Consider the following 13,637-nt stretch of genomic DNA (forward strand, 5'->3'; position numbering starts at 1 on the left):
CTGGCAAATCCGGGTTATGGATTGCATTTAAAAAGGCCCCGTGGGAGTGCAATGGGCCCCTGTCTTGCTGCTTAGCAATAATGGTATGGGTTTAGGTTCTGCTGTGTGTACTGGTGGTTGACTGCCCCCCAGCCCAGAGTGTGCATGGAAAATTGTCTGGCAGCCTCCCTGACAGCAAGCAGTGATAGTGCCCATGAAGGGGACCTTGTTGGGCCCGCCCCTTTCACGGTTATCGCTTCTCGGCCTTTTGGCTAAGATCAAGTGTAGTATCTGTTCTTATCAGTTTAATATCTGATACGTCCCCTATCTGGGGACCATATATTAAATGGATTTTTGAGAACGGGGGCCGATTTCGAAGCTTGCTTCCGTCGCCCTATGCATTGACCCGATATGGCAGTATCTTCAGGTACAGTGCACCACCCCCTTACAGGGTTAAAAAGAAAGATTCCTACTTTCATTGCTACCTGCTTGCTGGCTAGCCAGCTAGCCAGCCCTGTGGGCCTTGCTGCTGCTGCAGCCAAAAAACAAAAGGTGGTGCTGCTGCTGCTTCTGCTGCTTCTGCTTCTGCTTGTGTCTGGCCCCTGTTGGAGCGTCCAGGCACAGGACTTCTGCTGCTGCTGACTAAATGGCCTCCTTAATTGGATCATTTGAGTAGCCAGCACACCTGTGCAGGTAGGGCATGACATGATAGGCAGCTGCCTTGATAGCGGGTGGGTGCTGAATGTTCCTAATTGACAAAATAAGATTAATGCTTATGAAGAAATATAAAATCTCATCCCTTCCCCAATATCGCGCCACACCCCTACCCCTTAATTCCCTGGTTGAACGTGATGGACATATGTCTTTTTTCGACCGTACTAACTATGTAACTATGTAACATAACATGGGGGGGGGGGGGGGGGGTCTCCTGGCTGTTCACACAGGTGTGTCATTGCTGTACATTGACCATGCATTGCTTCTGTGGTATTGCAAAGGCAAAGACAAATGCTTCCAGCCATCCATTGCACTAATGGATTGGTCATCAGCTGGCTGTCTATGTCCCGCATCAATATAGACCAAAGTACAGAGGGTTAGGCTATGCTATTGTGCACCTACCTGATGCATCAGAAGGTGCGAGGCCCTTGCTAAATTCTGTGCACAGACTTTGAGATCTATGCTTTAGACTGTATCTAAACCTGCTCCAACATGGACTGACATTCTGGCCTACTTTCAGCCGATGCGACTTGTCTGTCGCTGAACAGTCGCTTTTTATGTATTCAGCACCTATGTATAATGTTGTAAAAATGCTCTAGAAGCTAAAGTCGCAGAAATGTCACACATATTTGGCCTGCAACTTTCTGTGCGACAAATTCAGACAGGAAAAATCAGTATAAATCCTTAGAAAATTATCCCCCAGTGTCTCCATCTGCTGGCGGTATTGAATAAGCATTGCTGCACTGATGGGGTATGCATTAGACGAAAAAAAAGAAGAAAAAGAAGAATAATACGCCCAGAAAAGAGGCAAAAAGGAGAAAAACGTAAAAAAACGTGAAAAAAAAGTAAGAGGAAGAGAAGGGAAAAAAAGGTGGAAATGGGTTTAAAAGTGATTTCGGCGGAGAAATATATATATATATATATATATATATATATATATATATATATGCGCACACACACACATAGATATAAACGTATTCTCCGTTGAGATATTGCAGCCGCTGCTGTGTCCAGGCCCAGGAGCCTTAGCACTGTGCTGTGATGTCACTCAATACCACTGACATCACTAGGTGTAAACAACATCTCTCCTTTGCTGTGTATGTGACTATGGAGCTGTTTGGTGATGTCGTCTATTACGGCCTTCATAGAAGCAACAGGAGATTGTTGCATCCATCTTGAACCCTCAGAACTACAGTGCTATGATGTCACTCACTTCCACAGGCCTTGCAGAGTGTAAACAACAACAACCCAGCTTTGTTGTGTATGTAACCAAAGGGATTTGTGATGTCACCTAGAACCTTCACAGCAGCGACAGCTTTATGAGGAGCATCAGCACTGCTCTGCCTGAGCAGAACCATCACCGCCATAGGTTGTCAAATAACCCGGATTTAACCCACACAGGTAAGTCCAATGGGGTGCAGGCATGTCCTCTATGCTTACAGCTTCCCGTGGGTGTTGGTTTGATACCGTTTGGGGACAGCCAAGGAGGCATCTGCAGGCAACAAAGGTAGGTGTGTGCTTGTGTGTGTGTTTCCTATGCAGATCCTAAGCCCAGTGTCACATGCAAGTAGGAGGAGTAAGAAGGGTTCCTGGCAAATCCGGGTTATGGATTGCATTTAAAAAGGCCCCGTGGGAGTGCAATGGGCCCCTGTCTTGCTGCTTAGCAATAATGGTATGGGTTTAGGTTCTGCTGTGTGTACTGGTGGTTGACTGCCCCCCAGCCCAGAGTGTGCATGGAAAATTGTCTGGCAGCCTCCCTGACAGCAAGCAGTGATAGTGCCCATGAAGGGGACCTTGTTGGGCCCGCCCCTTTCACGGTTATCGCTTCTCGGCCTTTTGGCTAAGATCAAGTGTAGTATCTGTTCTTATCAGTTTAATATCTGATACGTCCCCTATCTGGGGACCATATATTAAATGGATTTTTGAGAACGGGGGCCGATTTCGAAGCTTGCTTCCGTCGCCCTATGCATTGACCCGATATGGCAGTATCTTCGGGTACAGTGCACCACCCCCTTACAGGGTTAAAAAGAAAGATTCCTACTTTCATTGCTACCTGCTTGCTGGCTAGCCAGCCAGCTAGCCAGCCCTGTGGGCCTTGCTGCTGCTGCAGCCAAAAAACAAAAGGTGGTGCTGCTGCTGCTTCTGCTGCTTCTGCTTCTGCTTGTGTCTGGCCCCTGTTGGAGCATCCAGGCACAGGACTTCTGCTGCTGCTGACTAAATGGCCTCCTTAATTGGATCATTTGAGTAGCCAGCACACCTGTGCAGGTAGGGCATGACATGATAGGCAGCTGCCTTGATAGCGGGTGGGTGCTGAATGTTCCTAATTGACAAAATAAGATTAATGCTTATGAAGAAATATAAAATCTCATCCCTTCCCCAATATCGCGCCACACCCCTACCCCTTAATTCCCTGGTTGAACGTGATGGACATATGTCTTTTTTCGACCGTACTAACTATGTAACTATGTAACATAACATGGGGGGGGGGGGGGGGGGGGGTCTCCTGGCTGTTCACACAGGTGTGTCATTGCTGTACATTGACCATGCATTGCTTCTGTGGTATTGCAAAGGCAAAGACAAATGCTTCCAGCCATCCATTGCACTAATGGATTGGTCATCAGCTGGCTGTCTATGTCCCGCATCAATATAGACCAAAGTACAGAGGGTTAGGCTATGCTATTGTGCACCTACCTGATGCATCAGAAGGTGCGAGGCCCTTGCTAAATTCTGTGCACAGACTTTGAGATCTATGCTTTAGACTGTATCTAAACCTGCTCCAACATGGACTGACATTCTGGCCTACTTTCAGCCGATGCGACTTGTCTGTCGCTGAACAGTCGCTTTTTATGTATTCAGCACCTATGTATAATGTTGTAAAAATGCTCTAGAAGCTAAAGTCGCAGAAATGTCACACATATTTGGCCTGCAACTTTCTGTGCGACAAATTCAGACAGGAAAAATCAGTATAAATCCTTAGAAAATTATCCCCCAGTGTCTCCATCTGCTGGCGGTATTGAATAAGCATTGCTGCACTGATGGGGTATGCATTAGACGAAAAAAAAGAAGAAAAAGAAGAATAATACGCCCAGAAAAGAGGCGAAAAGGAGAAAAACGTAAAAAAACGTGAAAAAAAAGTAAGAGGAAGAGAAGGGAAAAAAAGGTGGAAATGGGTTTAAAAGTGATTTCGGCGGAGAAATATATATATATATATATATATATATATATATATATATGCGCACACACACACATAGATATAAACGTATTCTCCGTTGAGATATTGCAGCCGCTGCTGTGTCCAGGCCCAGGAGCCTTAGCACTGTGCTGTGATGTCACTCAATACCACTGACATCACTAGGTGTAAACAACATCTCTCCTTTGCTGTGTATGTGACTATGGAGCTGTTTGGTGATGTCGTCTATTACGGCCTTCATAGAAGCAACAGGAGATTGTTGCATCCATCTTGAACCCTCAGAACTACAGTGCTATGATGTCACTCACTTCCACAGGCCTTGCAGAGTGTAAACAACAACAACCCAGCTTTGTTGTGTATGTAACCAAAGGGATTTGTGATGTCACCTAGAACCTTCACAGCAGCGACAGCTTTATGAGGAGCATCAGCACTGCTCTGCCTGAGCAGAACCATCACCGCCATAGGTTGTCAAATAACCCGGATTTAACCCACACAGGTAAGTCCAATGGGGTGCAGGCATGTCCTCTATGCTTACAGCTTCCCGTGGGTGTTGGTTTGATACCGTTTGGGGACAGCCAAGGAGGCATCTGCAGGCAACAAAGGTAGGTGTGTGCTTGTGTGTGTGTTTCCTATGCAGATCCTAAGCCCAGTGTCACATGCAAGTAGGAGGAGTAAGAAGGGTTCCTGGCAAATCCGGGTTATGGATTGCATTTAAAAAGGCCCCGTGGGAGTGCAATGGGCCCCTGTCTTGCTGCTTAGCAATAATGGTATGGGTTTAGGTTCTGCTGTGTGTACTGGTGGTTGACTGCCCCCCAGCCCAGAGTGTGCATGGAAAATTGTCTGGCAGCCTCCCTGACAGCAAGCAGTGATAGTGCCCATGAAGGGGACCTTGTTGGGCCCGCCCCTTTCACGGTTATCGCTTCTCGGCCTTTTGGCTAAGATCAAGTGTAGTATCTGTTCTTATCAGTTTAATATCTGATACGTCCCCTATCTGGGGACCATATATTAAATGGATTTTTGAGAACGGGGGCCGATTTCGAAGCTTGCTTCCGTCGCCCTATGCATTGACCCGATATGGCAGTATCTTCGGGTACAGTGCACCACCCCCTTACAGGGTTAAAAAGAAAGATTCCTACTTTCATTGCTACCTGCTTGCTGGCTAGCCAGCTAGCCAGCCCTGTGGGCCTTGCTGCTGCTGCAGCCAAAAAACAAAAGGTGGTGCTGCTGCTGCTTCTGCTGCTTCTGCTTGTGTCTGGCCCCTGTTGGAGCGTCCAGGCACAGGACTTCTGCTGCTGCTGACTAAATGGCCTCCTTAATTGGATCATTTGAGTAGCCAGCACACCTGTGCAGGTAGGGCATGACATGATAGGCAGCTGCCTTGATAGCGGGTGGGTGCTGAATGTTCCTAATTGACAAAATAAGATTAATGCTTATGAAGAAATATAAAATCTCATCCCTTCCCCAATATCGCGCCACACCCCTACCCCTTAATTCCCTGGTTGAACGTGATGGACATATGTCTTTTTTCGACCGTACTAACTATGTAACTATGTAACATAACATGGGGGGGGGGGTCTCCTGGCTGTTCACACAGGTGTGTCATTGCTGTACATTGACCATGCATTGCTTCTGTGGTATTGCAAAGGCAAAGACAAATGCTTCCAGCCATCCATTGCACTAATGGATTGGTCATCAGCTGGCTGTCTATGTCCCGCATCAATATAGACCAAAGTACAGAGGGTTAGGCTATGCTATTGTGCACCTACCTGATGCATCAGAAGGTGCGAGGCCCTTGCTAAATTCTGTGCACAGACTTTGAGATCTATGCTTTAGACTGTATCTAAACCTGCTCCAACATGGACTGACATTCTGGCCTACTTTCAGCCGATGCGACTTGTCTGTCGCTGAACAGTCGCTTTTTATGTATTCAGCACCTATGTATAATGTTGTAAAAATGCTCTAGAAGCTAAAGTCGCAGAAATGTCACACATATTTGGCCTGCAACTTTCTGTGCGACAAATTCAGACAGGAAAAATCAGTATAAATCCTTAGAAAATTATCCCCCAGTGTCTCCATCTGCTGGCGGTATTGAATAAGCATTGCTGCACTGATGGGGTATGCATTAGACGAAAAAAAAGAAGAAAAAGAAGAATAATACGCCCAGAAAAGAGGCGAAAAGGAGAAAAACGTAAAAAAACGTGAAAAAAAAGTAAGAGGAAGAGAAGGGAAAAAAAGGTGGAAATGGGTTTAAAAGTGATTTCGGCGGAGAAATATATATATATATATATATATATATATATATATGCGCACACACACACATAGATATAAACGTATTCTCCGTTGAGATATTGCAGCCGCTGCTGTGTCCAGGCCCAGGAGCCTTAGCACTGTGCTGTGATGTCACTCAATACCACTGACATCACTAGGTGTAAACAACATCTCTCCTTTGCTGTGTATGTGACTATGGAGCTGTTTGGTGATGTCGTCTATTACGGCCTTCATAGAAGCAACAGGAGATTGTTGCATCCATCTTGAACCCTCAGAACTACAGTGCTATGATGTCACTCACTTCCACAGGCCTTGCAGAGTGTAAACAACAACAACCCAGCTTTGTTGTGTATGTAACCAAAGGGATTTGTGATGTCACCTAGAACCTTCACAGCAGCGACAGCTTTATGAGGAGCATCAGCACTGCTCTGCCTGAGCAGAACCATCACCGCCATAGGTTGTCAAATAACCCGGATTTAACCCACACAGGTAAGTCCAATGGGGTGCAGGCATGTCCTCTATGCTTACAGCTTCCCGTGGGTGTTGGTTTGATACCGTTTGGGGACAGCCAAGGAGGCATCTGCAGGCAACAAAGGTAGGTGTGTGCTTGTGTGTGTGTTTCCTATGCAGATCCTAAGCCCAGTGTCACATGCAAGTAGGAGGAGTAAGAAGGGTTCCTGGCAAATCCGGGTTATGGATTGCATTTAAAAAGGCCCCGTGGGAGTGCAATGGGCCCCTGTCTTGCTGCTTAGCAATAATGGTATGGGTTTAGGTTCTGCTGTGTGTACTGGTGGTTGACTGCCCCCCAGCCCAGAGTGTGCATGGAAAATTGTCTGGCAGCCTCCCTGACAGCAAGCAGTGATAGTGCCCATGAAGGGGACCTTGTTGGGCCCGCCCCTTTCACGGTTATCGCTTCTCGGCCTTTTGGCTAAGATCAAGTGTAGTATCTGTTCTTATCAGTTTAATATCTGATACGTCCCCTATCTGGGGACCATATATTAAATGGATTTTTGAGAACGGGGGCCGATTTCGAAGCTTGCTTCCGTCGCCCTATGCATTGACCCGATATGGCAGTATCTTCGGGTACAGTGCACCACCCCCTTACAGGGTTAAAAAGAAAGATTCCTACTTTCATTGCTACCTGCTTGCTGGCTAGCCAGCTAGCCAGCCCTGTGGGCCTTGCTGCTGCTGCAGCCAAAAAACAAAAGGTGGTGCTTCTGCTGCTTCTGCTTCTGCTTGTGTCTGGCCCCTGTTGGAGCGTCCAGGCACAGGACTTCTGCTGCTGCTGACTAAATGGCCTCCTTAATTGGATCATTTGAGTAGCCAGCACACCTGTGCAGGTAGGGCATGACATGATAGGCAGCTGCCTTGATAGCGGGTGGGTGCTGAATGTTCCTAATTGACAAAATAAGATTAATGCTTATGAAGAAATATAAAATCTCATCCCTTCCCCAATATCGCGCCACACCCCTACCCCTTAATTCCCTGGTTGAACGTGATGGACATATGTCTTTTTTCGACCGTACTAACTATGTAACTATGTAACATAACATGGGGGGGGGGGGGGGGGGTCTCCTGGCTGTTCACACAGGTGTGTCATTGCTGTACATTGACCATGCATTGCTTCTGTGGTATTGCAAAGGCAAAGACAAATGCTTCCAGCCATCCATTGCACTAATGGATTGGTCATCAGCTGGCTGTCTATGTCCCGCATCAATATAGACCAAAGTACAGAGGGTTAGGCTATGCTATTGTGCACCTACCTGATGCATCAGAAGGTGCGAGGCCCTTGCTAAATTCTGTGCACAGACTTTGAGATCTATGCTTTAGACTGTATCTAAACCTGCTCCAACATGGACTGACATTCTGGCCTACTTTCAGCCGATGCGACTTGTCTGTCGCTGAACAGTCGCTTTTTATGTATTCAGCACCTATGTATAATGTTGTAAAAATGCTCTAGAAGCTAAAGTCGCAGAAATGTCACACATATTTGGCCTGCAACTTTCTGTGCGACAAATTCAGACAGGAAAAATCAGTATAAATCCTTAGAAAATTATCCCCCAGTGTCTCCATCTGCTGGCGGTATTGAATAAGCATTGCTGCACTGATGGGGTATGCATTAGACGAAAAAAAAGAAGAAAAAGAAGAATAATACGCCCAGAAAAGAGGCGAAAAGGAGAAAAACGTAAAAAAACGTGAAAAAAAAGTAAGAGGAAGAGAAGGGAAAAAAAGGTGGAAATGGGTTTAAAAGTGATTTCGGCGGAGAAATATATATATATATATATATATATATATATATATATATATATATATGCGCACACACACACATAGATATAAACGTATTCTCCGTTGAGATATTGCAGCCGCTGCTGTGTCCAGGCCCAGGAGCCTTAGCACTGTGCTGTGATGTCACTCAATACCACTGACATCACTAGGTGTAAACAACATCTCTCCTTTGCTGTGTATGTGACTATGGAGCTGTTTGGTGATGTCGTCTATTACGGCCTTCATAGAAGCAACAGGAGATTGTTGCATCCATCTTGAACCCTCAGAACTACAGTGCTATGATGTCACTCACTTCCACAGGCCTTGCAGAGTGTAAACAACAACAACCCAGCTTTGTTGTGTATGTAACCAAAGGGATTTGTGATGTCACCTAGAACCTTCACAGCAGCGACAGCTTTATGAGGAGCATCAGCACTGCTCTGCCTGAGCAGAACCATCACCGCCATAGGTTGTCAAATAACCCGGATTTAACCCACACAGGTAAGTCCAATGGGGTGCAGGCATGTCCTCTATGCTTACAGCTTCCCGTGGGTGTTGGTTTGATACCGTTTGGGGACAGCCAAGGAGGCATCTGCAGGCAACAAAGGTAGGTGTGTGCTTGTGTGTGTGTTTCCTATGCAGATCCTAAGCCCAGTGTCACATGCAAGTAGGAGGAGTAAGAAGGGTTCCTGGCAAATCCGGGTTATGGATTGCATTTAAAAAGGCCCCGTGGGAGTGCAATGGGCCCCTGTCTTGCTGCTTAGCAATAATGGTATGGGTTTAGGTTCTGCTGTGTGTACTGGTGGTTGACTGCCCCCCAGCCCAGAGTGTGCATGGAAAATTGTCTGGCAGCCTCCCTGACAGCAAGCAGTGATAGTGCCCATGAAGGGGACCTTGTTGGGCCCGCCCCTTTCACGGTTATCGCTTCTCGGCCTTTTGGCTAAGATCAAGTGTAGTATCTGTTCTTATCAGTTTAATATCTGATACGTCCCCTATCTGGGGACCATATATTAAATGGATTTTTGAGAACGGGGGCCGATTTCGAAGCTTGCTTCCGTCGCCCTATGCATTGACCCGATATGGCAGTATCTTCGGGTACAGTGCACCACCCCCTTACAGGGTTAAAAAGAAAGATTCCTACTTTCATTGCTACCTGCTTGCTGGCTAGCCAGCTAGCCAGCCCTGTGGGCCTTGCTGCTGCTGCAGCCAAAAAACAAAAGGTGGTGCTGCTGCTGCTTCTGCTGCTTCTGCTTCTGCTTGTGTCTGGCCCCTGTTGGAGCGTCCAGGCACAGGACTTCTGCTGCTGCTGACTAAATGGCCTCCTTAATTGGATCATTTGAGTAGCCAGCACACCTGTGCAGGTAGGGCATGACATGATAGGCAGCTGCCTTGATAGCGGGTGGGTGCTGAATGTTCCTAATTGACAAAATAAGATTAATGCTTATGAAGAAATATAAAATCTCATCCCTTCCCCAATATCGCGCCACACCCCTACCCCTTAATTCCCTGGTTGAACGTGATGGACATATGTCTTTTTTCGACCGTACTAACTATGTAACTATGTAACATAACATGGGGGGGGGGGGGGGGGGGGGGGGTCTCCTGGCTGTTCACACAGGTGTGTCATTGCTGTACATTGACCATGCATTGCTTCTGTGGTATTGCAAAGGCAAAGACAAATGCTTCCAGCCATCCATTGCACTAATGGATTGGTCATCAGCTGGCTGTCTATGTCCCGCATCAATATAGACCAAAGTACAGAGGGTTAGGCTATGCTATTGTGCACCTACCTGATGCATCAGAAGGTGCGAGGCCCTTGCTAAATTCTGTGCACAGACTTTGAGATCTATGCTTTAGACTGTATCTAAACCTGCTCCAACATGGACTGACATTCTGGCCTACTTTCAGCCGATGCGACTTGTCTGTCGCTGAACAGTCGCTTTTTATGTATTCAGCACCTATGTATAATGTTGTAAAAATGCTCTAGAAGCTAAAGTCGCAGAAATGTCACACATATTTGGCCTGCAACTTTCTGTGCGACAAATTCAGACAGGAAAAATCAGTATAAATCCTTAGAAAATTATCCCCCAGTGTCTCCATCTGCTGGCGGTATTGAATAAGCATTGCTGCACTGATGGGGTATGCATTAGACGAAAAAAAAGAAGAAAAAGAAGAATAATACGCCCAGAAAAGAGGCGAAAAGGAGAAAAACGTAAAAAAACGTGAAAAAAAAGTAAGAGGAAGAGAAGGGAAAAAAAGGTGGAAATGGGTTTAAAAGTGATTTCGGCGGAGAAATATATATATATATATATATATATATATATATATATATATATATGCGCACACACACACATAGATATAAACGTATTCTCCGTTGAGATATTGCAGCCGCTGCTGTGTCCAGGCCCAGGAGCCTTAGCACTGTGCTGTGATGTCACTCAATACCACTGACATCACTAGGTGTAAACAACATCTCTCCTTTGCTGTGTATGTGACTATGGAGCTGTTTGGTGATGTCGTCTATTACGGCCTTCATAGAAGCAACAGGAGATTGTTGCATCCATCTTGAACCCTCAGAACTACAGTGCTATGATGTCACTCACTTCCACAGGCCTTGCAGAGTGTAAACAACAACAACCCAGCTTTGTTGTGTATGTAACCAAAGGGATTTGTGATGTCACCTAGAACCTTCACAGCAGCGACAGCTTTATGAGGAGCATCAGCACTACTCTGCCTGAGCAGAACCATCACCGCCATAGGTTGTCAAATAACCCGGATTTAACCCACACAGGTAAGTCCAATGGGGTGCAGGCATGTCCTCTATGCTTACAGCTTCCCGTGGGTGTTGGTTTGATACCGTTTGGGGACAGCCAAGGAGGCATCTGCAGGCAACAAAGGTAGGTGTGTGCTTGTGTGTGTGTTTCCTATGCAGATCCTAAGCCCAGTGTCACATGCAAGTAGGAGGAGTAAGAAGGGTTCCTGGCAAATCCGGGTTATGGATTGCATTTAAAAAGGCCCCGTGGGAGTGCAATGGGCCCCTGTCTTGCTGCTTAGCAATAATGGTATGGGTTTAGGTTCTGCTGTGTGTACTGGTGGTTGACTGCCCCCCAGCCCAGAGTGTGCATGGAAAATTGTCTGGCAGCCTCCCTGACAGCAAGCAGTGATAGTGCCCATGAAGGGGACCTTGTTGGGCCCGCCCCTTTCACGGTTATCGCTTCTCGGCCTTTTGGCTAAGATCAAGTGTAGTATCTGTTCTTATCAGTTTAATATCTGATACGTCCCCTATCTGGGGACCATATATTAAATGGATTTTTGAGAACGGGGGCCGATTTCGAAGCTTGCTTCCGTCGCCCTATGCATTGACCCGATATGGCAGTATCTTCGGGTACAGTGCACCACCCCCTTACAGGGTTAAAAAGAAAGATTCCTACTTTCATTGCTACCTGCTTGCTGGCTAGCCAGCTAGCCAGCCCTGTGGGCCTTGCTGCTGCTGCAGCCAAAAAACAAAAGGTGGTGCTGCTGCTGCTTCTGCTGCTTCTGCTTCTGCTTGTGTCTGGCCCCTGTTGGAGCGTCCAGGCACAGGACTTCTGCTGCTGCTGACTAAATGGCCTCCTTAATTGGATCATTTGAGTAGCCAGCACACCTGTGCAGGTAGGGCATGACATGATAGGCAGCTGCCTTGATAGCGGGTGGGTGCTGAATGTTCCTAATTGACAAAATAAGATTAATGCTTATGAAGAAATATAAAATCTCATCCCTTCCCCAATATCGCGCCACACCCCTACCCCTTAATTCCCTGGTTGAACGTGATGGACATATGTCTTTTTTCGACCGTACTAACTATGTAACTATGTAACATAACATGGGGGGGGGGGGGTCTCCTGGCTGTTCACACAGGTGTGTCATTGCTGTACATTGACCATGCATTGCTTCTGTGGTATTGCAAAGGCAAAGACAAATGCTTCCAGCCATCCATTGCACTAATGGATTGGTCATCAGCTGGCTGTCTATGTCCCGCATCAATATAGACCAAAGTACAGAGGGTTAGGCTATGCTATTGTGCACCTACCTGATGCATCAGAAGGTGCGAGGCCCTTGCTAAATTCTGTGCACAGACTTTGAGATCTATGCTTTAGACTGTATCTAAACCTGCTCCAACATGGACTGACATTCTGGCCTACTTTCAGCCGATGCGACTTGTCTGTCGCTGAACAGTCGCTTTTTATGTATTCAGCACCTATGTATAATGTTGTAAAAATGCTCTAGAAGCTAAAGTCGCAGAAATGTCACACATATTTGGCCTGCAACTTTCTGTGCGACAAATTCAGACAGGAAAAATCAGTATAAATCCTTAGAAAATTATCCCCCAGTGTCTCCATCTGCTGGCGGTATTGAATAAGCATTGCTGCACTGATGGGGTATGCATTAGACGAAAAAAAAGAAGAAAAAGAAGAATAATACGCCCAGAAAAGAGGCAAAAAGGAGAAAAACGTAAAAAAACGTGAAAAAAAAGTAAGAGGAAGAGAAGGGAAAAAAAGGTGGAAATGGGTTTAAAAGTGATTTCGGCGGAGAAATATATATATATATATATATATATATATATATATATATATATATGCGCACACACACACATAGATATAAACGTATTCTCCGTTGAGATATTGCAGCCGCTGCTGTGTCCAGGCCCAGGAGCCTTAGCACTGTGCTGTGATGTCACTCAATACCACTGACATCACTAGGTGTAAACAACATCTCTCCTTTGCTGTGTATGTGACTATGGAGCTGTTTGGTGATGTCGTCTATTACGGCCTTCATAGAAGCAACAGGAGATTGTTGCATCCATCTAGAACCCTCAGAACTACAGTGCTATGATGTCACTCACTTCCACAGGCCTTGCAGAGTGTAAACAACAACAACCCAGCTTTGTTGTGTATGTAACCAAAGGGATTTGTGATGTCACCTAGAACCTTCACAGCAGCGACAGCTTTATGAGGAGCATCAGCACTGCTCTGCCTGAGCAGAACCATCACCGCCATAGGTTGTCAAATAACCCGGATTTAACCCACACAGGTAAGTCCAATGGGGTGCAGGCATGTCCTCTATGCTTACAGCTTCCCGTGGGTGTTGGTTTGATACCGTTTGGGGACAGCCAAGGAGGCATCTGCAGGCAACAAAGGTAGGTGTGTGCTTGTGTGTGTGTTTCCTATGCAGATCCTAAGCC

General features: G+C 46.3%; 6 non-coding genes across 6 annotated transcripts; all 6 read left to right on the forward strand.

Annotated features, from left to right (window-relative positions):
* The first annotated feature begins 231 nt into the window (after positions 1-231).
* Positions 232-422, forward strand: LOC130347369 (U2 spliceosomal RNA). Its single transcript, XR_008885317.1, has one exon. It is a non-coding gene; the product is annotated as a U2 spliceosomal RNA (small nuclear RNA).
* Positions 423-2,513: 2,091 nt separating this feature from the next.
* On the forward strand, positions 2,514-2,704 carry LOC130347333 (U2 spliceosomal RNA). The gene has a single exon (XR_008885284.1). It is a non-coding gene; the product is annotated as a U2 spliceosomal RNA (small nuclear RNA).
* A 2,094-nt stretch (positions 2,705-4,798) lies between these two features.
* LOC130347334 (U2 spliceosomal RNA) lies at positions 4,799-4,989 on the forward strand. The gene has a single exon (XR_008885285.1). It is a non-coding gene; the product is annotated as a U2 spliceosomal RNA (small nuclear RNA).
* Positions 4,990-7,059: 2,070 nt separating this feature from the next.
* On the forward strand, positions 7,060-7,250 carry LOC130347335 (U2 spliceosomal RNA). Its single transcript, XR_008885286.1, has one exon. It is a non-coding gene; the product is annotated as a U2 spliceosomal RNA (small nuclear RNA).
* Positions 7,251-9,336: 2,086 nt separating this feature from the next.
* Positions 9,337-9,527, forward strand: LOC130347336 (U2 spliceosomal RNA). The gene has a single exon (XR_008885287.1). It is a non-coding gene; the product is annotated as a U2 spliceosomal RNA (small nuclear RNA).
* Positions 9,528-11,626: 2,099 nt separating this feature from the next.
* Positions 11,627-11,817, forward strand: LOC130347337 (U2 spliceosomal RNA). The gene has a single exon (XR_008885288.1). It is a non-coding gene; the product is annotated as a U2 spliceosomal RNA (small nuclear RNA).
* The last annotated feature ends 1,820 nt before the right edge of the window (positions 11,818-13,637 follow it).

This window comes from Hyla sarda, unplaced genomic scaffold (genome assembly GCF_029499605.1).
Source record: "Hyla sarda isolate aHylSar1 unplaced genomic scaffold, aHylSar1.hap1 scaffold_834, whole genome shotgun sequence".
NCBI lineage: Eukaryota > Metazoa > Chordata > Amphibia > Anura > Hylidae > Hyla > Hyla sarda.